General features: G+C 41.1%; 1 protein-coding gene, 1 long non-coding RNA gene and 1 pseudogene across 51 annotated transcripts in view; 1 reads left to right on the forward strand and 2 right to left on the reverse strand.

Moving 5' to 3' along the window:
- Positions 1–24999, reverse strand: part of ICA1 (islet cell autoantigen 1) — a 170190-nt gene that overhangs the window by 82827 nt on the left and 62364 nt on the right. The gene's annotated exons all lie outside the window — the stretch shown is intronic.
- Positions 3580–4325, reverse strand: LOC145522716 (large ribosomal subunit protein uL30 pseudogene; annotated as a pseudogene).
- On the forward strand, positions 16734–24191 carry LOC145522721 (uncharacterized). The gene is made up of 3 exons (XR_014066138.1): positions 16734–16936; positions 18197–18296; positions 23413–24191. It is a non-coding gene; the product is annotated as an uncharacterized LOC145522721 (long non-coding RNA).

The following is a 24999-nucleotide window of genomic DNA, read 5'->3' on the forward strand; positions in this document are numbered from 1 at the left end:
GCCATTCCCTTCTCCAGGGGATCTTCCCAACTCCAGGGATCGAACCCGTGTCTCCTGCATCTCCTGTACTGGCAGGCGGATTCTTTCACCACTGTGCCACCTGCAATCATGGTTACAATATAAATACAATATTATATGAAGAATTAATACAAACCTCTGCTGTCACTTTTTTCAGTGCCATTCCAACATGCTAATGCTTAATTTCTTAATGTGAATAACATTATAAAGGAATGTACCAAAGTTCAAACCATGAAGTCATCAAAGATAACTTCAGACTTTCAGAATAGTTGCAAGAATTCTTTGTATTCCTAGATACATACACCTCACCTAGATTCTCATAATGCTAACATTTACTAAACTGTCTTTTCTTTTTCTAAATGCACATAAACACACATATTTTTTCCAAACTGTTTAAGTTGTGAATTATAATGTTCCTTTATTACTAAGTATTTCAATGTGTATTTCAAAAATAAGGGATCCTCTTATATAAACAGTAAATTGTCAAAATCAGGAAATTAACTTTGAAATATTATCTAATCTATAAAATCTTATTGCGATTTTGTCCATTGTCCCAATGATATTTTTATAGCAAAAGAAAGTCTAAAATCACACACTGCATTCAGTTGTCATGACTTTTCAGTCTCCTTTAATCTGATGGTTCCTGAGTCTGTTCTTACACAGGCCAGGCATTTCATAGAATGTCGCACATTTTGAATTGTCCTTTGTGTCCCCATGATTAGATTAAGGTCACACACCTCTGGCAGCATAATGCAAATGCGACTCTGGCTTTTTCTCAATGCAGTATATTCAGAAGTACATAACGGCCCCATTAAGAGCAATGTAAACCTTAACCTTTTGGTTAAGACGGTGTTGTCAGGTTTCTCCACTTAGTTACTACTTTACCCTTTGTAAACAAAAGGCAGCTTGCTGTGATATATTTGGAGACAATGCAAATATCCTAGTCTTAGTTCGGTTCAGTTCAGTTGCTTAGTGGTGTCCGATTCTCTGTGACTCCATGGACTGCAGTATGCCAGCTCTCTACGTCCATCACCAACTCCCAGAGTTTACTCAAACTCAGGTCCATTGAGTCGGTGATGCCATCCAACCATCTCATCCTCTGTCGTCCACTTCTCCTCCCGCCTTCAATGTTTCCCAGCATCAGGGCCCTTTCAAATGAGGCATCAAGTGCCAATGTATTGGAGTTTCAGCTTCAACATCAGTCCTTCCAATGAATATTCAGGATTGATTTCCTTCAGGATGGACAGGTTGGATCTCCTTGCAGTCCAAGGGACTCTCAAGAGTCTTCTCCAACACCACGGTTCAAAAGCATCAATTCTTCGGCACTCAGCTTTCTTTATAGTCCAACCCATGTAACCATAAATGACTACTGGAAAAACCATAGCTTTGACTACTAGATGGACCTTTGTTGGCAAAGTAATGTCTCTGCTTTATAATATGCTGTCTAGGTTGTCATAACTTTCCTTCCAAGGAACAAGCATCTTTTAATTTCACGGCTGCAGTCACCATCTGCAGTGATTTTGGAGCCTCCAAAAATAAAATCTCTCGCTATTTCCATTGTTTCCCCATCTATTTGCCATGAAGTGATGGGACCAGATGCCATGATCGTAGTTTTCTAAACGTTGAGCTTTAAGTCAACTTTTTCACTCTCCTCTTTCACTTTCATCAAGAGGCTCTTTAGGTCCTCTTCACTTTCTGCCATAAGGGTGGTGTCATCTGCATATCTGAGGTTATTGATATTTCTCCTGGCAATCTTGATTCCAGCTTGTGCTTCATCCAGCCTGGCATTTCTCATGATGTATTATGCATATAAGTTAAATAAGCAGGGTGATAATATACAGCCTTGATATACTCCTTTCCCTATTTGAACCAGTCTGTTGTTCCATGTCCAGTTCTAACTGTTGCTTCCTGACCGGCACATAGATTTCTCAAGAGGCAGGTCATGTGGTCTGGTATTCCCATCTCTTTAAGAATTTTCCAGTTTGTTGTGATCCACACAGTCAAAGGCTTTTGTGTAGTCAATAAAGCAGTAGTAGATGTTTTTCTGGAACTCTTTGCTTTTGTGATAATCCAATGGATGTTGGCAATTTGATCTCTGGTTCCTCTGCCTTTTCTAAATCCAGCTTGAACATCTGGAAGTTCACGGTTCATGAACTGTTGAAGCCTGGCTTGGAGAATTTTGAGCATCACTTTACTAGAGTGTGAGATGAGTGCAACTGTGTGGTAGTTTGAGCATTCTTTGGCACTGCCTTTCTTTGGGATCGGAATGAAAACTCACCTTTTCCAGTTCTGTGGCCACTGCTGAGCTTTCCAAATTTGCTGACATATTGAGTGCAGCACTTTCACAGCATCATCTTAGGATCTGAAATAGCTCAGCTGGAATTCCATCACCTCCACTAGCTTTGTTCTTAGTGATGCTTCCTAAGGCCCATTTGACTTCACATTCCAGGATGTCTGGCTCTAGGTGAGTGATCACACCATCGTGGTTATCTGAGTCATTAAGATCTTTTTTGTATAGTTCTTGCCACCTTTTCTTAGTATCTTCTGCTTCTGTTAGGTCCATACCGCCTCTGCCCTTGATTGTGCCCATCTTTGCATGAAATGTTCCCTTGGTATCTCTTAATTTTCTTGAAGAGATCTCTAGCCTTTCCCATTCTACTGTTTTCCTCTATTTCTTTGCATTGATCATGGAAGAAGGCTTTCTTATCTCTCCTTGCTATTCTTTGGAACTCTGCATTCAAATGGGTATAACTTTCCTTTTCTCCTTTGCTTTTTGCTTCTCTTCTTTTTCCAGCTATTTGTAAGCCCTCCTCAGACAGCCATTTTGCCTTTTTGCATTTATTTTTCTTGGGGATGGTCTTGATCCCTGTCTCCTGTACAATGTCACGAACCTCCATCCATAGTTCTTCAGGCACTCTCTCTATCAGATCTAATCCCTTGAATCTATTTGTCACTTTCACTGTATAATCATAAGGGATTTGATTTAGGTCATATCTGAATGGTCTAGTGGTTTTCCCTACTTTGTTCAATTTAAGTCTGAATTTGGTAATAAGGAGTTTATAATCGAGCCACAGTCAGCTCCTGGTCTTGTTTTTGCTGACTGTATAGAGCTTCTCCATATCCATCTGATTTTCGTATTGACCATCTGGTGATGTCCATGTGTAGAGTTTCCTCTTGCATTCTTGGAAGAGGGTGTTTGCTATGACCAGTGCGTTCTCTTGGCAAAACTTTATTAGCCTATTCTAGTCTCAAACTTTCATCTATTAGTTTTGGCATTCACGGATGATTCTTGCCTGTAACAATTATTTTTATGATGACTTGGCAGAAGGTGATTTTCTGATTCCATCATTCCTTCTACATTTATTAGTGCATTTTCTATTATACTAAAGTTTTTCCTTCTTCATTATTTGTTTACTTGTTCATTTATACTGGTGTAGTGCATGGAGCCTTACTTTATTCAGTAGTATTAAATTTACTATCATTATTTACTTAAATTAGTATTTTGTTTGTTTCAATTGTTTATTAACTGACCAGATTACAAAAATAATCGTGGTAGATACCTTAGTTCATCCTTCTAATGAGCCTGTTGATCTGGTCTTCCCTGTTGCCAGCATCTCCACCTTCCACAAAATGGGTGGTCTTTTTCTTCATTCCACCTTGTGGAGAAGACAATTTAAAGGGCCACAGGAAGTTGTTTGCTTCTTTGAAACGTTTTCCAACGGTATAGATATCATGAATCAGATCCTCCATGCAGATGATTCCGTATTTCCCAAGAGATCGAGCAAGCAATGTGTTGTCTGTCAGGGCAATTAGCTTCTTGTTGATTTTGCCATAACCACGCTTGTAGATCAATTCATTTACAGACTTCAGATTTGGGTACCCCCATGCAATGTATGGCTCCACAATTCTCAGCATGTTAACGGAAGTCTTGTTGAGCTTCACAAAGGTGCCACTGAAGATCTGCCAGAGGTGAAGGAGTTGCAGCACCTTTCGAACCTTTGGGCTCACACCATTGATAGCTCTGATCCTGATGACAAATGCCAATTTGGGTTCCGTGGGTACATAGAAGTTGCCGGCTTTTCATGCCATCCTAGCCATTTGAATTTCAGTCTGTACATCTGCCTGTATTCCTTGTGCTAATGCTTAGCTTTTTCATAGATAAGCTTCCTCCCTGCCTTTTGAAGCATCTTTTGGGCAAACTTCTTTCTCAGGCACTTGATCTTAAGCTCTGCAAAATTCTTTCGCTTTTTCTTAAGAGTTTCTGGCACAGCAGGAATCTTCTTTTTCTTCTCTTCTGCACCCTCCATGGTTCCAGCCAGGAAGGAGCTTAGTTTTTTAATGATTACATCATCCCAGATTTGGTAAATTGGAGTTCTTTAAAACTGGATCCTCTGCCATTCTGACATATCCCTATCATAAGCACATGTTTACTTTGGGGCATAACAAGGTTCTAATACTTTACCTGCCTCAATCACTTCTTTGTGGACTATATATACCCTATGCTCTGCTTCCTTTTAAGGGGAGAATTTGGGTATACAGAAACAAAGATCTTGGCTACAGCTGTGCTCACTGCTGCTGGGCTGCAACTGCTTCAACTGCCTTCTCAGAGGACACAGCTGGGGAGTGTTTATACACACATATAAACAAATATATCATATATACATACACTCATGCGCACAATACAGACACTATACTCCATGCAGATCTTTATCTAGTTACTACATATGTATGTGTATATGTATGTGTATGTACTAGAACTCGAGTTCACACCTATATCTCCAATTCCAATCCAATACTGCAGAGTTCATTCTATTTTTTTCTTTTACTCTAACTGAAGCTTCCCTCTCTCAAAATACAAAACCTGACTCCCACTATCCACAACTTATTTGCTCAACCTTAGAACATACAAAAAATGATTTCAGAATTGCTAACCTATGCTTTGCAGAAAGAGAGGTCTGCTAACTAGAGTTCAATATCTGTTCAGAGTTATTTTGTTTTTAGCCCAAGAGCTTGTTGTTGCAATACTGCATTCAGAGTTATCAGGGTTTGCTTCTTCCACCCCTCTTCATTGTGATTATATTACTTATTCGTAATTAAAAGTTTTTCTTATCCTCTGTTTGGTCAAGTTATTTTTATCTTTCAGGAATGTTTTACAGTTCTCCTTGTAAAGATTTTGCATATTTCATGTCAAATTTATTCTTAAGTATTTTATCTTGTGTGTGTGTGTGTACTAAGTCTCTCCAGTCATGTTTGACTCTTTGTGACCCAAAGGACTGTTGCTATTGTAAATACAGTTTTCTCTATCTTTGTATATTCTTATATAGCTTGCTGCTTTCTGAAATCTATTATTTTATATGGTTTTACCATTAATTCTTTAGGACTTTCTAGGTCCATAATTATTAATGTATCATCTGCAAATAGAGACAGCGTCACTTTTCCCATTCTTATGCCTCTAATTGGTTTCTCATGTCTACTTGTATTGGCTAATATTTCTAGTACATTGTTGAATGATAATAGGACAATTGGTAACCTTGCTTTGCTTCTAATCTTAGTGGAAACAGTGCTAGTGTTTCCCCCCTTAGACTGGCCTTAAGACTAATGAATATTTATACTTGATAAAACTATATATTTTCAGAAAATGTCTGTCAATTCCTTTTCCTTGAGTGACTTTCTCAGGGATGAGTGTTGACAATTGTAAAAGGTTTCTAGAATCTATAAAGATAATTATACGATTTTCTTCCTCAGACCTATTTATAGGGCTATTAAATTAATTGATTACCTCATATAGAGTCATCCTTATATTCCTGGGATAAATCCCACCTGGTCATGGTATATTATTTTCTTCATGTATTATCAGATTCTATTCTCTTTTATTTAGAAATTTTATATTCATATTCATAAGTGATACTGGTCTATAATTTTCTGTACTGTTTCTATCAGGTTTAGGTATTGAAACTATATTTTCATAGTAAAAACAATTAAGAAGATTTCCTTCATTCACAATACTCTTGAACAATTTATGGAGCATTTATGGCACCATTTGGTCTTTGAAGGTTTGGCATAATTTCCCTGTAAAACTTTCTGGTCCTGGTGCTTTTCTTGTTCCTTAATAACTTTTTCTTCCTTCTAAGGAAGATTTTTGTATAAGCTAATCTAATAAGATCAATTTTGGTAAACTAATTTTCTAGGAAATTATTTGTGTATGTGTGCATTTTCCCTTTTTTCTTGAGTTAGGTAATGGCTTATATAATTAATTTATTATTAGAGTTATTGTTTTTTGTTCTCAATTTCAATGTTATCTTTATGGGTTTCCTCCTTTTGTTGTGCTCTAATTTATTTCTTGTTCCTTTTCTAGCTTTTTAAATTGAGAATTTACTTATTGCTCGCTTTAACTTTCATTAAGTGTTTAAGGCTTTGAATTTTCCTTTGATCATTGCTTTATATGTATCCCACAGATTCTGTTATGTGGTATCTTTCATTATTATTTTCAAGAAATTCAATTTACACAGGATCTTTTCTTTTTGGTGAATATTTCACGTTCACTTAAAAAAGTGTGAAGGATGGGAGAAAGGACAGTTAGGGAGTTTGGGATGGACATGTACCCTCTGCTGTATCTAAAATGGATAAACAATGAAGACCTACCATATAGCACACGGAACTCTGCTCAATGTTATGTGGCAGCCTGGATAGGAGGGGAGTTTGGGGGGAAAATGGATACATGTATATGTTCGGCTGAGTCCCTTTGTTGTCCACCTAAAACTATCACAACACTGTTAACTGACTATACTCCAATACAAAATAAAAAGTTTAAAAAAAAGAAGAAAGTGTATTTTCTGTTGTCTGAGTGTAGAGTATGATATATATCCTTGTTGATTATGCTGTTTAAATCTTCAACATCTTTACTTTTTTTAACTTGATTTGTCTTACACTGAGAGTATTATGTTAAATTGTTCTATTAGTAGGTTTTTTCTTCTGTGTTTCCCTTTGTATCTCTTGTAAATTTTACTTTCTAAAAGTGGTTGCTGAATAATTTAGTACCTAGATACCCATAAATGTTTTAAGTCCATTGTAAATTTTGGCTTTTAGCATTAAAAAGTGTCCTTTTTTTCACCTAATTGTTTTTTTAAATTATATAGATAGTCTACATCTGCTTTCTTATTATTTCCACTTGGTTGGTAACTCTTTGCTTATCCCTTTATTTTTAGCCTTTATTAACAATTTTATTTTAGATACAGCATATAGTTGAATTTTCCTTGGTGAGTCCAGTGGAAAATCTTTTCTTTAAATAGGTGAGTTAAGCTCATTTACATTTATTGTTAAGACTAATATATTTGGTCTCAACTCTGTCATACTTTAGTTCACAATTAATATAAGAATTCTACTTTACATTTTATTTCTCTACTGTGTTTTATTAGTTCTTTAATTTGATTTCTTCTTTTGGTTTAGTGACACTATTCCATATGATACTATAATGGTAAATACACGACATTTATTCAAGCCCATATAATCTGTAACACAAAGAGTGAAATCTACTGTAAATGGTAGACTTTGGTTGATAATGTATCAATGTTGGTTCATTGATTATGACAACTATATCACACTGATATGGGATACTGCTGGTGAGGGAGGCTATGTGCTTGGTGAGGGAGGGGTATGTGGGAACCTTCCATATTTTTGCTTTAATTCTGATATGAACATACATATGGGCATTAATAAAAGTATTCACTGTGGGAAGGGTGAAAACAACAGAGATGGTAACCATGAAAACATGATAAAAACTGTGTTTCAGATTCTTCAAAAATTATGTATACCATGTGCCAACCACATTAAAAGAAAAGAAGAAGAGCAAAACCAATGTCTTCTTTTTCAAATTGAGCATGAACCAACACTGTGGAGATATCTATAACTGAAGACCACTGCCAGTTCACCAGCCAACTGACTGGTGTTTCACACTGAAAAAATCCAGAGAGCTGTGTCTACTTGGGGCGTGGTGGAAAGTATATTGTAATCCAGTCTTTTGTGACAGTGGGCTCTAATATTTTACAGTCTATTGCAGTATTTAAATATGGTTTTAAGTTGTGCTAAACTATGTATCATCAATTGTTTCCTTCATTAGGTGTTGGGAAAGAGCAAAGTCATAATGATAAAGGAATTTGCACCATTGTTCACGTTTCCCAGTAAAGAAGTGGTCAAGCAAGGAGATAGCAAGATTGAACATCGACACCTTAGGTATCAGTGAACTAAAATGGATGAGAATGGGTGAATTTAATTCAGATAGCATTATATCTACTACTGTGGGTAATAATCCCTCAGAAGAAAGAGAGTAGCCCTTGTAGTCAACAAGAGTCCTGAATGCAATACTTGGGTGCAAGTACTGTCTCAAAGATGACAGGATGATCTTGGTTTGTTTCCAAGGCAAACAATTCAACATCACAGTAATCCAAGTCTACGCCCCAGCCATCGATGCAGAAGAAGCTGAAACTGGCCAATTCTATGAAGACCTATGACAGTTTCTAGAATTAACACTAAAAAAAAAAAGATGTCCCTTTCATCAAGAGACAACCAGAATAACTGGCATGTTTGGCCTTGGAGTACAAAATGAAGCAGGGCAAAGGCTAACAGCTTTGTCAAAAGAACATGCTGCTCATAGCAAACACACTTTTCCAACAACCCAAGAGATGATTTTACACATGGACATCATCAGATGGTCAATACCTAAATCAGACTGATTATGTTCTTTGTATCTGAAGATGAAGAAGCTCTATACAGTCAGCAAAAACAGGACCTGGAGCTTGTTCAAGTCATCAACTTCTTATTGCAAAAGTCAGACTTAAATTGAAGGAAGCAGGGAAAACCACTAGATCATTCAGATATGACCTAAATCAAATCCCTTATGATTATACAGTGGAAGTGATGAATAGATTCAAGGGATCAGATCTGGTAGGCAGAGTGCTTGAAGAACTATGGATGGAGATTTGTAACACTGTACAGGAGGCAGTGACCAAAACCATCCCAAAGAAAAAGAAATGCAAGAAGGCAAAGTGGATGTCTGAGAAGGCTTCAAAAATAGGTGAGGAAAGAAGAGAAGGGAAAGGCAAGGGAGAAAGAGAAATATATACCCAATTGAATGCAGAGTTCCAGAGAATAGTAAAGGGCGGTAAGAAAGCCTTCTTAACTGAACAAGGCAAAGACATAGGGGAAAACAATAAAATGGGAAAGACTAGAGATATCTTCAAGAAAATAGGAGATATCAAGGGAACAACTGAGCAACTGAACAACAAAAAAACAGCAAAAAGCCAAGAAGAAAAAAAAAAGAGAGGCGGCATTGCAAGTTGCATTCTTCACATCGATTCCTTAAAGAACACAGCTTCTCAGTTCTGAGTTGATAAAGTATGGACCGGGTTTACTCAAAAAGCATGAACAATGGTGCAAATGCCTTTATCAATATGACTTGGTTGTTGTTCATTCACTAAGTCAGGTTCAAGTCTTTGTGACCCTATGGACTGCAACACACCAGGTTCCTCTGTCCTTCAGGATCTCCCAAAGTTTGCTCAAATTCATGTCCATTGAGTCAGTGATGCTACCTAACGATCTCATCCTCTGCCACCCTCTTCTCCTTTTGCTTTCAATCTTTCCCAGCATCAGGGTCTTTTCCAATGAGTCAGCTCTTTGCACCAGATGGCCAAAGTATTGAAGCTTCAGCATCAGTCCTTCCAATGAATATCCAGGGTTCATTTTCTTTAGTATTGACTGGTTTGATCTCCATGCTGTCCAAGGGACTCTCAAGAGTCTTCTTCAGCACCACAATTTGAAAGCATCAATTCTTTGGCACTCAGCCTTCTTTATGGTCCAACTCTCACATCCATACATGACTACTGGAAAAACCATGGTTTTTGACTATATGACATTTGTCGGCAAAAGTGACCTCTCTATTTTTTAATATGCTATCTAGGTTTGTTATAGCTTTCCTTCCAAGGAGCAAGAATCTTTTAATTTCATGGCGGCAGTCAGCATCCACAGTGATTTTGGAGCCCAAGAAAAGAAAGGCTGTCACTGTTTCCATTTTCCCCCATCTATTTGCCATGAAGTGATGGGACTGGACGCCATGATCTTAGCTTTTTGAATGTTGAGTTTCAAGTCAGTTTTTCCCCTCTCTTCTTTAACCCTCATCAAGATGCTCTTTAGTTCCTCCTCACTTTCTGCCATTAGAGTGGTGTCGTCTGCATATCTGAAGTTATTGATATTTCTCCCAGCAATCTTGAATCCTGCTTGTGATTCATTCAGCCTAACATGTCACACGATGTACTCTGCATGTAAGTTAAATAAGCACGGCAACAATATATAGCCTTGTCATACTCCTTTCCCAATTTTGAACCAGTCAATTGTTCCATGTCCTGTTCTAACTGTTGCTGCTTGACCCACATTCAGGTTTCTCAGGAGACTAGTAAGGTGGCCTGGTATTCCCATCTCCTTAAAAGTTTTCCACAGTTTGCTGTGATCCACACAATCAAAGGCTTTAGTGTAGTCAATGAAGCAGAAATAGATGTTTTTCTGGAATTCCCTTGCTTTCTCCATGATCCAATGAATGCTGGCAATTTGACCTCTGGTTCCTCTTCCTTTTCTAATCCCAGCATGTACATCTGGAAGTTCTTGGTTCATGTACTGCTAAAGCCTAGGGTAGGATTTTGAGTATAACCTTTTTGTATGGCGGACTGAATATTCTTTGGCATTCCCTTTCTTTGGGATTGGAATGAAAACTGACCTTTTCCAGTCCTGTGGCCACTGCTGAGTTTTCCAAATTTGCTGACATACTGAGTGCAGCACTTTAACAGCATCATCCTTTAGGATTTGAAATAGCTCAGCTGGAATTCCATCACCTCCACTGGCTTTGTTCATAGTGATGCTTCCTAAGGCCCACTTGACTTCATATTCCAGGATGTCCAGCTCTAGGTGAGTGACCACACTATCACAGTTATCCGGATCATTAAGACCTTTTTCGTACAGTTCTGTGTACTCTTGCCACCTCTTCTTAATTTTGTCTGCCAGGGCCTTACAGTTTCTGTCCTTAACTGTGCCCATCTTTGCATGAAATGTTCCCTTTGTATCTCTAATTTCTTGAAGAGATCTCTAGTCTTTCCCATTCTACTGTTTTCCTACTAAAATTCATTAACTTTATACTAGAAACAAAGCATTATTTTGTCTTATTCTGGGGGAAATCCCTCTCCCCCTAAGTTTAACAGATTGGACATTATGGAGAAAATATCATGAAAACACCCGTAATTGTTCTTGCCCCGACTTTGATGAGTTGGTTAAATATAGTTTTTCCACAATCCGATATTTCCTTTCAGAACTTTTCCTCTTGGTTGCTTGTGTGAAACCCAACCAGCAAATATACATCACAATCCACTCCTACCCACCCTGCCTTCCGAGCTCTGTTCACTATTATTCATAAAGTTAGTTGTCCTGAATTATTACATCAATATTTTTGTCTCAATTTTTACATTACCAGGAATTTCTTTGGAGCTACTGATCCATGTTGTGTGAAGAGGCAGATATAGTGCAATACAATGGTAACAACAAATACAAATTCAACAAATATAACCTATAACGTATCAAGAGCCTGAAGATACACATTAGCTGAGATATACTGCTACTGCCTTTGAAGCAGGGATGCACCTTGAAGAATGTATACAGATCTAAATCTTGACTTACACTGCAGTTACATCCTGATAAACTCTTCGTAAGTTGAAAATATCCTAAGTCGACAATGCATTTAAACAGAGATGGATTTATATGAAATGGAACAAGCTTGAGTTAGGGCCCCTTCAAAGACCTCACACCTAATTTTGTAGGCTTTTTTTCCTAAAGAGAGTTCCAAATACTGTATAAGCCTAGACTTGCAAAACTGGGACCAGCCCTAAGTGAAAGGTATTTAGAAATCACTAACATAAACTGTTTCATTTTGCAGATGAAGAAACTGATATCCAACTCTGCTCAATGTTGTGTGGCAGCCTGGATGGGAGGGGAGTTTGGGGGGGAATGGATACATGTATATGTATAGCTGAGTCCCTTTGTTGTATACACGCAACTACACAACATTGTTTGTTAATCAGCTATACCCCAATACAAAATAAAAAGTTAAAAAAAGAAAGAAAGAAAAAGAAACAGAAGTCCCAGAAAGGACAACTTGATGAGGTCAGAATGTGGATGTCAATCATTAATGAAAAGTCAGCCTTCCTTGTTTTCCCTGTAGAAAGGACTGCATTCTACCACTTTGTTGTTTCAGTTCAGTTCAGTTCAGTTGCTCAGTCGTGTCCGACTCTTTGCAACCCCATGAGCTACAGCACATTAGGCCTCCCTATCCATCACCAACTCCTGGAGCCTACCCAAACTCATGTCCATTGAGTCGGTGGTGCCATCCAACTATCTCATCCTCTGTTGTCCCCTTCTCCTCCCATCCTCAATCTTCCCCAGCATCAGGGTCTTTTCCAATGAGTCAGCTCTTCGCATCAGGTGGCCAAAGTATTGGAGTTTCAGCTTCAACATCAGTCCTTCCAATGTATATTCAGGACTGATCTCCTTTAGGATGGACTGGTTGGGTCGCCTTGTGGTCAGTCTTCTCCAACACCATAGTTCAAAAGCATCAATTCTTCTGCACTCAGCTTTCTTTATAGTCCAACTCTCGCATCCATACATGACCACTGGAAAAACCATAGCCTTGACTAGACGTACCTTTGTTGGCAAAGTAATGTCTCTGCTTTTTAATATGCTGTCTAGGTTGGTCATAACTTTCCTTCCAAGGAGTAACTGTCTTAATTTCATGGCTGCAATCACCATCTGCAGTGATTTTGGAGCCCAAAAAAGTTTAGTTGCATCCAACTCTGAGACCGCGTGGAGTGCAGCCCACCAGGCTCCTCTGTCCATGGGATTCTCCAGGCAAGAATACTGGAGTGGGTTGTCATTTCCTTCTCCAGGGGATCTTCCTGACCCAGGGATCAAGCCCGCGTCTCCTGCACTGGCAGGCAGATTCTTTACCACCGAGTGACCAGGGAAGCCACCTCGTAGCTACACTGCAACATAATTACCCTGACCAGACCCCACAGGCTCCTTTCAGGGAAACTGCCCCACTCACAGCCTCTGCTGAAGGAGTAACCACAGCCTGTTTCCTGAAGAGGAGTGGCTTCGTGGAGACCTGGCCTCGTACCCCTACCTCCATGCTGTCAACACAGCTGATTAGATCTGGGGTTGACACCCGACCTGACGGAGTCATTCCATCTGGGTCAATAACCTGCAAGGTCATCTGGTGTGAAAGGAACTCAGCTCAAACACAAAAGGCTTTGATGAACTAGGCCAATCAAATTCTCTCTCCTGAAATCTGAACTGGGGAATGTGGAAGGAGACAGACAATGAGCAGTGGGGAGACTAAATAAGACCAGACCAGAGAGTAGCTGTGCAGTCGGTGAGGAAGCCGCTGAGTTCTACTGCTGTGGGAGAGACGAGATAAGCCAGTTTTCAAACCCCAAGGGACCCTCTGGCTCTAGAGTCTTTGAGGTCTAGCTGTGTTGCTCTTCGTGAAAGGCCTGGTATGGCAGCTTTTGTGGCTGCTTTCTTTCCAGCTTTGTCTTTAGAACCCCTAACCCCGTGCTGACCACCACCCCTCAGAGAGCACCTGATCCTTGTGCAAAGTGCTGTTTCAGCAAAAACTCAACTTTCACATCTTTGAAAACCTTGACAGCCAAAAGTGGGAAATGACCTTCAAAGTGAGTTCTAAATTCATCTTTAGGGAGAAATTGCTCCTTTGACCTCAGGAAAGCACTTGAGTAGGTCTTTGATTATTCAGAAGCAAAAACATATTCTGGAAAGGAGGCAGAAGGGAGAGAGGCGGAGCTAAAGTGCTGTGCATTATAAAGTAATACATATGAAATCTAGAAAGATGGTACCGAAAATCCTAAGTACTGAGCAGCAAAAGAGACAAGAGATGTAAAGAACAGACTTCTGGACTCAGTGGGAGAAGGAACGGGTGGGATGATATGAGAGAATAATAGCATTGAAACATATATTACCATATGTAAAACAAACAGCCAGTGGGAGTTTGAGGTATGATGCAGGGCACCCAAAGCAGGTACTCTATAACAACCTTGAGGGATAGGGTGGGAGGGAGGTGAGAGAGGGGTTCAAGATGTGGGGGACACAGGTATGCCTATGGCTAATTCATACTGATGTATGGCAAAAACCATCACACTAGTGTAAAGTAATTATCCTCCAACTAAAATTAATTAATTAATTAAAACAAAAATAAAGTGAGTGCTAATCTTCCTGGCAGGTGGATTGTGTCTCCACCACAGCTTCCCCTTCGACAAGTAAGACTTCAATCCTCCCTGAGAACCTCACGGGGAGGCATAGTGGGGCCCCGGCACTCCCAGGTGGGAGAGTGAAGCCATCTCTGTGACAAGGGGTCCCGCTGGGTCTGGAGGAGAGGTGCATCCTCCAGAGGCAGACTCTGAAAGTATCAATACCTGGAGTGAATCCCATCAGGACTCACACATCCACATTCTAATTCTCCCTGACAGGCCGGTGAGGGATACAGAAAGCACCCAGGCAGACTGGAGGCTGACAAGCTGACTGAGGACACAGACACAGCAGACTGGAGGAACACAGCATTCCTGTGGGATTCCCTGGGGTGCTTGGGCTGGGGCTCCCGGGAAAGGCCTGTACCTCCAGGAAAAATAGGGAAAGGGCTTGGAGCACCGTTATCTGACGGTTCAAGTGTGGTGTGACCACTATGGAAGTGAATGGGACATCTGGGTTTCACATGGTTTCAAAGAATCTCACATGCTAAGTAATTAAAATCACCATTTAGTGTCATCTATAAAAACAAAGGAAGAGCTTTCAGATATGACTAAGTGCACGTATATATATAAAGAATAAGTATATGCAGCCATTTTTATTTTTTTTGAAACAAGCATCAGAGAAAGGTTAAAATAGGTGTAAACAATAAGGATGCATTTAGTGAATTAACACTAATTACATACTCAAGAGGTAGAACAACCTCCAAAGCTGCCTCTGAAGTCCTGAAGGACTGAGTGTTAGTCACTCAGTTGTGTCCAGCTCTTTGTGACCCCATGGACTGTAGCCTGCCAGGCTCCTCTATCCATGGGATTCTTCAGGCAAGAATACTGGAGTGGGTAACCTGTCTCTTCTCCAGGGGATCTTCCCAACCAAGGGACTGAACAAGGGTCTCCTACATTGCAGGCAGATATTTTACCATCTGAGCCACCAGGGAAGCCCTTGAAGGACTGAAATTTATTCCAATTTACCGTGTAACCATTCTGAGCCTACTGCATTTGCCATTAGCTGGCACCCTTCATGATTCCTGGAGGGCTTCCCTGGTGGCTCAGATAGTAGAGAATCTCCCTTCAATGTAGGAGATGTGGGTTTGATTCCTGGGTTGGGAAGATCCCCTAGAGAAGGGACTGGCTACCCACTCCAGTATTCTTGCCTGGAGAATCCTATGGACAGAGAAGCTTGGTGGGCTATAGTCCATGGATCGCGAAGAGTTGGATATGACTGAGTGACTAACACTCACTTTTCATTTTATGGTTTGCAGAAGGCTGACGCAGTTCCAGGGTCATAACCAGACATGGTAACATCCAGGTAAGTATAGGAGTGGGGTTGTTTTTTTTTTCTGGCTGTGCCATGTGGCTTGAAGACTCTTAGTTCCCCAGTGAGGGACTGAAGTCTGGCCCTCAGCAGTGAAAAAGCAGAGTCCTAACCACTGGACCACCAGGAAATTCCCAGGAGTGGCCTTTTTCTGAGCATCCTTCTTAGGAACAGACTTCCCTGGTGGCTCAGATGGTAAAGTGTCTGCCTACAATGTGGGAGACCTGGGTTCGATCCCTGGGTTGGGAAGATCCTCTGAGAAGGAAATGGCAACCCACTCCAGTACTCTTGCCTGGAAAATCCCATGGACAGAGGAGCGTGGTAGCTTACATATAGTCCATGGGGTCGCAAAGAGTTGGACATGACTGAGTGACTTCACTTCACTTCACTTCACTTCTTAGGAACAAGGACATTTTTCACAGAAGGCTCTTCACCAACCTGATCAACTTTCTCTCACTAGTCAGAATTGGGTAACCTACAAATTCTTGAACCAGTTAGTGTCAGAGAGAATGAAATTATCAAGACTGTCTCAGACCAGTGGTTTCCAAGCTTGTGCATACATCAGAATCACCTGGAGGAGCTTATTAACACACAGGTTGCTGGGTCCCACCCCCAGAACTTCTGATTCAATAGGTCTGATGGGGACACTCAAGAATTTGCATTTCTAACAGGTCCTGTGTGATACTGATACAGCTGTTTGTGGACCACACTTGGAGAACTACTGTCTTAAGACTAACCATCTGGGTTGCAATGGAAGTTAGGGAATCAATCAAAAGTGTTTGCCCAAAGAGATAACTTTGTCAGCAGAATATTTTGTATATTCTGGAACCAAATATTTCTATGAATTTTCTTTTGAAAACTATAAAGTTTCCGTAAGTTATATATGTGACAAACAATACTGACTGTGGTCTACCACAAGCCAGAATATGGAAGTAGAATACAAGCTAATGGCCTATGGCAGAAAATGTGGTTTGAGCAAATGTCACCCATTGTCACAAACATCCACCCATCCTGCCTTGCACACTGTGCTACCCCACACGCCCTGCTTTCCTTGCGTACTTCTGTTCTCTTTCTCAAGGTTGAGGCAGCGTGGTTATCAACCGCCTACTTGCTGAATTGGTATTGACCTCAGTTTCTCTCCTGGCAGAGGAGACAACATAAGCAAAGGGATGAGTGTAAGAAACAGCTGGTTGTTTGGAGGAAACTAAGCGTCGTCATGTTTTTGCAGTACAAAGAATGAGGCTGGAAATGGTGTGAGGTAAGGCCCTAGATTTGGACAGGAGCGAAGCCACAGTGGGTTCTGTGGGATGTTGAGGAGCTTGAACTTGATCCTGTGGCCTCAGCAGCCACTGAGCAGAGACGTGATGTGGTTGGATTTGGGTTTTGTTTCGATCACACTGGGTACTGTGGAAGGCAGACGTGAAGCAGGGAGGCGGGGTAGAGCTTAGTAGCCCAGGAGAGCCGAGATGGCAGGCTTACAGAAAATACAGATCTAAAGAATATTTAGAAGGTCAAATCTACAAATCTGGTGACCTGTTAGATACAACAGAAGGTACCAAAAAAATAAGGCATTCAGATATCCCTTAGTTTTTGACCTCAGTGAGAATAAAGAAGTGAGTTGTAATGAATAAGGTGATGGAGTAGTGAGACAGGCAAACAAGGAGATGAAATTAGTTTCAGATGACCTGTATTTAGGTTCTGGCCCACCTCCTCATGAAAAGTAGAGATGCTCAACTGGTAGTTAGGCATATTAGGAAGGGTTTGAGAGAGAGGACTAGATAGGAGATAAAGATTTTGGAATCAACTGTAGTTGAATCAAGAACACAAACTGACATTTAGCCAAAGATGGGATCCTGGGAACGGCCAAACATTAACACGATGGGCAAAGAAGCAGACAGCAATGAAAAGGAGCAAAGAGAGGAGGAAGACTAGGGTGTAGAATTTCAGAGAGTCAAGGTCATAGAGTTTAAAGCAGGAAGGAGTGGTCAACATTATAAAATACTGTAGAGAAGAGATTCCTTAAGATAAAGCCTGCAAATTGTTGATAGGTTTTGAACATGGGGAAGTCATGAGATTTCAGGAGAGTTCTTTTGTTTAGTCACCTCACCGTCTGATTCTTTTGCGAGCCCATGGACTGCAGTCCATCAGGTTCCTCTGTCCCTGGGATTTCCCAGGCAAGAATACTGGAGTGGGTTGTCATTTTCTCCTCCAGGGGATCTTCTTGACCTAGGGATCAAACTCATGTCTCCTGCATTGGCAGGTGGGTTCTTTACTGCTGAGCCAGCAGGGAAGCTAGCTGGGCTGAATTACAATGAGGTGAAAAAGTGTTTGTTCTTGTGGTTTTGAGTTTTGATGAGAAGGGCACGGTAAGAAAGCCATTAGTCCTCACTGAAGGAGGGGGCCTGGTCATAAGCTGAGGAGGGTTATGAAGGTTTAGAATAGTCAGGAGAGAAAACTGTTCTTTAGGTGTTCTGGGAGGGTTGGCACTGTTTGTATTTGGCGCTCTCTAATTTTTCAGAGCATTTTGGTAACCACAAGCCCAAGAAATAATATGTATTTTAAATGACTGTGTCACTGGCTCTCAAGAAGACACCTTTGAATAATGCTTAAAGGAACAGGTAAGTGTATATGGCAGAGTATCTTTTGCAAAAACGGCCACAGTACTATTTCCAGTCAGATGTGGAAAAGGCTCTGTAACTAACTGACAATGAATGGAAGGCAGAAATGACTCTGCGTGACTTCTAAGGCAAAAGGCGATAAAGCTTCCAGCTGGCTCTTTATCTGGGGAGGCTACCAAGCTGTGAGGAAGCCCAAACTGCCCACCTGTCTCAGGCCTGATGCTGGTTGCCGGCTGGGTTCCAAGGGCAAGCGTCCTGAGAGAAAGAGCCAGTCCCAAGCTGCACTGTCCTTTGCCTTGGAAGTCACCAGGGTCATTTCTGTCCCCTGTCTGAATTCCTGACCCACATAATCTGTGAGTATGATAAATGGCTGTTTTATTCTAGTAAGTTTCAGAGTAATTTACTCAGCCATAGTAACTGGAACAGCATCCAAATATCCAATCAGGGAAACATGGCTGTGAGGGAGAAACAAGATATCCTTGTATCCCAGACACAGTCATAAGGCATATTGAAAGTTATTGTTCTCATCTCTCTTGAATACAAGAAATTTTTATGCACTTCCCAGACTTCAGCTTACATGTACCCTAAATGTTTACGTCTAAGCCACAATTTTATCCCTCAAGTGGCCTTTATTCAAGTATTTTCCTAACTCTACATTTTTACTACTTTTGCATTTATTATAATTAATACTTTATCACACCTAAATAGCTTTCCATTGTGCTAGCCTATTTTCAAAAGTAAATTTTTTGAGCCTCAATTCTACTCTTTTCTACCCTTCAGCAGTAACACACACACACACACACACACACACACAGAGAGCACTTATTTTTAAAACAAGTCTTACCAATATGTCACCAGATATCAACAAAGGCACACTATCTCTACCTCTGCTTACCAGAAAACATCAAAAACACTGGGCTTATTCCAAGACACAATTCTGAAATAACACAGGTAATAACACTATGAGGATTTACCTGCAAAATTTCTAGAATAAATCATAAATGTTCATAAATCATACAAATCATAAATCATTGAAGTATTCGTCAATGTCTCTAATGCACAGAATCTTAAAAAACAGGTGTTTAAATTGTTTTACCTTAAATAACAGCTAAAACATTTTTCAGATTAAAGAGTAAAACAATTAAAATCCTCTTAGTAATTTCTAAGATATAGCTAAGCAACATCTAAGAAAGCACACATACATAAAACTGTATTTTAAACATTAATCATGCTTTCAATTTAATTTCTATTTTCATGTTTTGGAGCTCAAATGTAGAAAGTTGAGATAATCAAACTCTTTAGTTATTGGGATATGATTTGTGTTTTAGATTTTTGAGCACATTGACAATTAAAGGTTAAAAAAAAAAGTTTCCTTACTATCCCACTGTGTGTGGTGTGTGTTCAGTTGCTCCAGTTGTGTCAGACTCTTTGCAACCCCATGGACTATAGCCCACCAGGCTCCTCTGTCCATGGAATTTTCCGGCAAGAAAACTGGAGAGGGTTGCCATTTCCTTCTCCAGGGGATCTTCCTGACCCAGGGATGGGACCCGTGTCTTCTGCACATCTCCTGCATTGCAGGCAGATTCTTTACTGCTGAGTCACCAGGGAAACTCATTATCCCACTGAGTAAAGACTAAGTCTATCAATAATGCACTCACCTCTGCTCCATGCCGACCCTAACATCACCAGAAACTTCTTACCTCCTGAATCACCAAATATCAGACTCTTTGGTCATAGCTTCCCATCCTTGAGACTTACTTTCTCAGGAGCTCCCAGTATAACAGCTGATAGCCAGGCCTGCATTCTCACAGATGCTTCAGATCCACTGACTTCTGTCCTCACTTTCCTCTATATCTAGCTTGGATTGTATGGGCCTCATGTCAAATGCTGTTTGGCTCTTTTGGCAGTCCTTGTTTCTACTCAGATCGTAACTTCCTAGAAAACTCCAGCTATGGATGGGACCCATCTCCTACCTTCTCGTGTCTGTGCCTGCGGCAACTTGTGTGCTGAAGAAAAATCCACCATTGGGGCAGACTAGTATTATCTTCTAACTGCATGAGTAACAATACAAGCATCCCAAACAGTGCTTGTGTGTGAATTAGAATACGACCTCCCTTCCTCAAGACACTTTACTCCTCTGTCAGAAATCTGTGGTGATGTCTTGATTTTGCAAGAACAAGGTACTTTACTGCCATCTATCAGAAACTTGTCATGACAAATATATAAATCTGTGATGTTTATGAGGTATGAATAGTGCCCCTCTGAGGTACGGCAACCTTGTGCAATGCCTACACAGCTGTACATTGTGGCCCTGATGACTAGCCTCAATCAGGCACTCATGCCTCTAAATGTTTTTTAGTCAAATACGTCATGCCTTCACCTGTCTTCTTAAACCCACTCTTCTTCTTCCCTTCATTCTCAGGGGATATCTATATCCGATACTTTCAGAAAACTGGAGCCATCATATGTTCAGTCGCTAAGGAGTATCCGATTCTTAGGGATCCAATGGACTGTAGCCCACCAAGACCCTCTGGTCCACGGGATTCTCTAGACAAGAATACTGGAGTGGGTTGCCGTTTCCTCCTCTAGGGTATCTTCCTGACCCAGAGATCGAACCTGCATCTCTTAAGTCTCCTGCGTTGGCAGGCGGATTCTTTTACTACTGAGTCACCTGGGAAGCCCCATAGTATCATATGAAAGTGAAAGTGAAAGTCGCTCAGTTGTGTCCGACTCTTTGCAACCCCACGAACTCTATAGTCCATGGAATTCTCCAGGCCAGAATACTGGAGTGGGTAGCCTTTCCCTTCTCCAGGGGATCTTCTCAACCCAGGGATCACACCCAGGTCTCCCGCATTGCAGGCAGATTCTTTACCAGCTGAGCCACCAGGGAAGCCTGTCATCATATGGGAACTCTCTAATTATCTTACTGTCATATCCACAATCTTTACATAATTTACACCCATCCTATCTGTCTTTCGTCTTCCTTTCAAGACCAGTCCCTTTGTGTGAACTCTGTATTTCAATCCTTCTAGTCTTCCAAGATACTCCTCTCTCTTCTGTATCTTCAACTTTGCATGCCACCTCCCTCCCATTTCTCATCTGCAAACAGGCTTTTCTCCTATCAGACTATCGCTCAGACTTCTGTCCTTCATCCACACTCTACTTTCCCTCCAAGCTTCTCAAAAGATTAGTTCCTATACCCATATTTCCTCTTCCTCATATTTCCTCATTCTTTCTTCCTTGACAATTCTACAAAACACACTTGTCTGATGCTTAATCCAGGAACACTTTTTATTCTTCATCACATGTGACCTAACAGTGGGGACGTTCACAGTTGGCAGATTCTTCCTTTGAAATACTTCCATTTTTTGGTTGCCATGACACCAAATAATCTTGCATTTTCTTTACTCTGGATTCTCCTCTACCTGACCATTAGGTGCTGAAATTCCAATCTCCTTGTCTCTTCTTTTCCCAAACCTATTACTAAGGGTCTCATTTTTTTTCATGCATATCAATCACAGATACCAACAATTCCTCAATGTGAGCACTTCTTAGAGATCCACAACAAAACATACAATTCCATTGGGATTATCTCACATTCATCTCCTACATGAATTATTTTCTTATGCCCCCAAAGTGTCTCTCATCGTGTTTTCCATGGCTCAGTAAAGGTGATCTCTCCCTACCATGGCAGAGACTGAGAGCCCATCCTTGACTCTTCTATCCCTATAAGCAAGTCTTCCTCCAATTTTGTCCACGTTAACTCCAAAAGTGAAGTGAAAGCTGCTCAATCATGTCTGACTCTTTGCAACCCCATGGACTATACAGTCCATGGAATCCTCCAGGCCAGAATACTGGAGTGGATAGCCTTTCCCTTCTCCAGGGGGTCTTCCCAACCCAGGGATTGAACCCACGTCTCCTGCATTGGAGGCCGATTCTTTACCAGCTGAGCCACAAGGGAAGCTAACCCCAAAGCAGGTCTCAAATGCCTCCACTTTCTTCCACACTGATACTGGTACTCTTGTCCAAGCCACCACCATGGGCCACCTTAACTCTATGTCCATTTTCTCCCTCAGTCCATTGATGCCCTCCACTCCCTCCCTCATCCATTTCTCAGAATACTTTCAAAAACGAAGCAGAATAACCATTTAAAAACACAAAACTGACCATTTCATTCTCTTGCTTACAGTCCTCCACTGGCTTATCAGTGTACTGAGCTTAAATCCAAGGTCCTTACCCATTCCACCCTTCTCTGACTATGCTCTAACAACACGACCTCTTTCTTCCAACCCTTTTCCACCTCAGGAATTCGCATATGCTATGATGTCGATAGAATTCACTCTTGAAACTTCTCCTGGCTGGCACCAAAGGATCCTCAAACTCTTAGCTAACATTAGTGACTCCATGCAGAGAAGTCTGCTTACATTCTCCCAACTAAATGAGGTCTCAGGCATGTACTCTCATAACACACTGTCCATGCTTCCAAAGAGTATGGCACAACTTTAAATTCTGTATTCCTCCATATGGGCTTCCCAGGTGGCGCCAGTGGTGAAGAACACCCTGCCAATGCAGAAGATGTAAGAGACAAGGGTTCGATCCCTGGGTCAGAAAGATCCCCTGGAAAAGGAAATTGCAACCCACTCCAGTATTCTTGTCTAGAGAATCACAAGGACAGAGGAGCCTAGTGGGCTACAGTCCACAGGGTCACAAAAGAGTTGGACGTGACTTTGCGTGTTTGGTCAGACATGACAACAACCTACCTATTAGTTCCACCCTGAGGGCAGGGATCATGCCTGTGTGGCTTGGCACTGAGTCCCCAGGGTTGTGGAGAGACTAGGGGCTCAAAAGAGTTGTTGAATGCTAACACCTAATGGCACTTGTTAATTGAAGTATTCCTCCTCTTCTTTCTTTATAATGGATTGAATGATGGTATTAATGTAAGCTTGTGAAGAGTAAGGTAAGCCAGCTTGTCCAGTTTACATAAAATTGTACCAAGTCATGAGATGGCCAGTCAAGAAATGCCTTGGGGGAATGCTACATGGTGATATCTACACGTTTATACCTATCACTGACATAAATCTATGATTCGTTTCTCTTTAAACGGCTGTCTCCTTAGTAAGCTGTGTGCCCTCAAAGTTGCCTCATACCAGTGTGTTCAAACGGGAAGAAACAGACACCTGTTTGGAGAATGAGTTACTCCAAGAGGAAAATGAAAACCTCCACAGCAGAGTGACCCCAGGATTATTTGACAGCAATGGAGGAGATGCAGAAAGCTGCCAAGTGCCATGGAATACAGAGGTGCTGACCTGTGATGAGAGCTGCCGAATTAAAGTGTCCTGCAGAAATTCAGTGCTGGCCTAGCCCTTTGCTTCCAGCTGAGGTTTAGTAATGTAAAGACAGGCAGGAATAAACTTAGAAGCAGAGACGATGCTGGTTTTGAGCATCTGTGTGTTGTGCATGTGCTCTCTTGCTCTCTCTCTTGCACATACACACCATCTCTCCAAAACCTGGCAGTACCTCTAGCTTTCCCACATGAGTGTGTGTGTGCTAAGTTGCTTCAGTTGTATCCGACTCTTTGCGACCCTATGGACTGTAGTCCACCAGGCTTCTCTGTCCATGGTGGGGATTCTCCAGAGGAGTGTGTTGCCATTTCCTCCTCTAGGGGATCTTCCTGACTCAGGGATAGAATCCACATCTCTTATGTCTCCTGCATTGGCAGGCAGGTTCTTTACCACTAGTGCCACCTGTATGTAGCCTGCCAGGTTCCTCTGTCCATGGAATTCTCTAGGAAAGAATACTAGAGTGGGTAGCTGTTTCCTTCTTAATATGAGGTAGTCATCATAATGCTTTTTTTTGCTATTGTTACCTTTAATAAAAATAACCAGAGCCTTAGTATCCAGCAGTAGCATCAAGCTTCTTTCCTGCATCTCCCAGCAGAAAGGTTGGCTGGGATGACTGGTCTTGAAACCAGCTCTCTCCTAAATCAAGCTCAGCTTGTAAGGGGCACTGCGTCTGGAGTCAGCAGGAAGGCGGGTCTGTGTCTGGTTGTGTCAGGCTCTCCAAGGTGACCACGAGTAAAACAACCTCTGGAGTCTCTGCCTCCCTCTTTGCAATGTCTTTCTCTCAGCACATGAGCAGTGACTAAAAAAAGTGGAAGATGAAGAAAATGGAATCCTCAGAGTGTGAGTAGTTATTATTAGAGATCCTTCTCTCATCTGGCTTATGAATTTTAATTGTGATGGAAATACATTTAGTTCAGGATAAAGTGGCACGTTCTCCCAATTTAGATGGAACTTCATGTCCCCAGGAAGTTAGGAACCTAGGGAAATGCCACGTGTGGGCTCTGCTGCTCCTCTGAACACCAAGCCGGCACACATATTTTTTCTGTCTCATGAGTAAATGTCTTATCTCCCCATCTACACTGCACAACTGTTCCAACACAACAGGCATACTCAGTAATTGGCCAGTGAAGTCACTGAAGGAAGATCAAAGAATGGAAAGTATGCCTAGAGTTTTCTGCTGACATATGGTCAGTTGATTTATCTTTGAAGTGAGTGCTTCCTTTGCAAATGTGACTTTATGCTCCACAATCAGAGTAAAATGGTAAAATACACAAAAATTACCACAGAGAAGGGAAATATCGAGGCACTCATGCTGAAATGGATCTAAAAACATCGCCTTTTAAAAACCTGATTCCTTCCTT

The sequence above is a fragment of the Giraffa tippelskirchi genome, chromosome 10 (genome assembly GCF_054371585.1).
Source record: "Giraffa tippelskirchi isolate mGirTip1 chromosome 10, T2T-mGirTip1v1.2.pri, whole genome shotgun sequence".
NCBI lineage: Eukaryota > Metazoa > Chordata > Mammalia > Artiodactyla > Giraffidae > Giraffa > Giraffa tippelskirchi.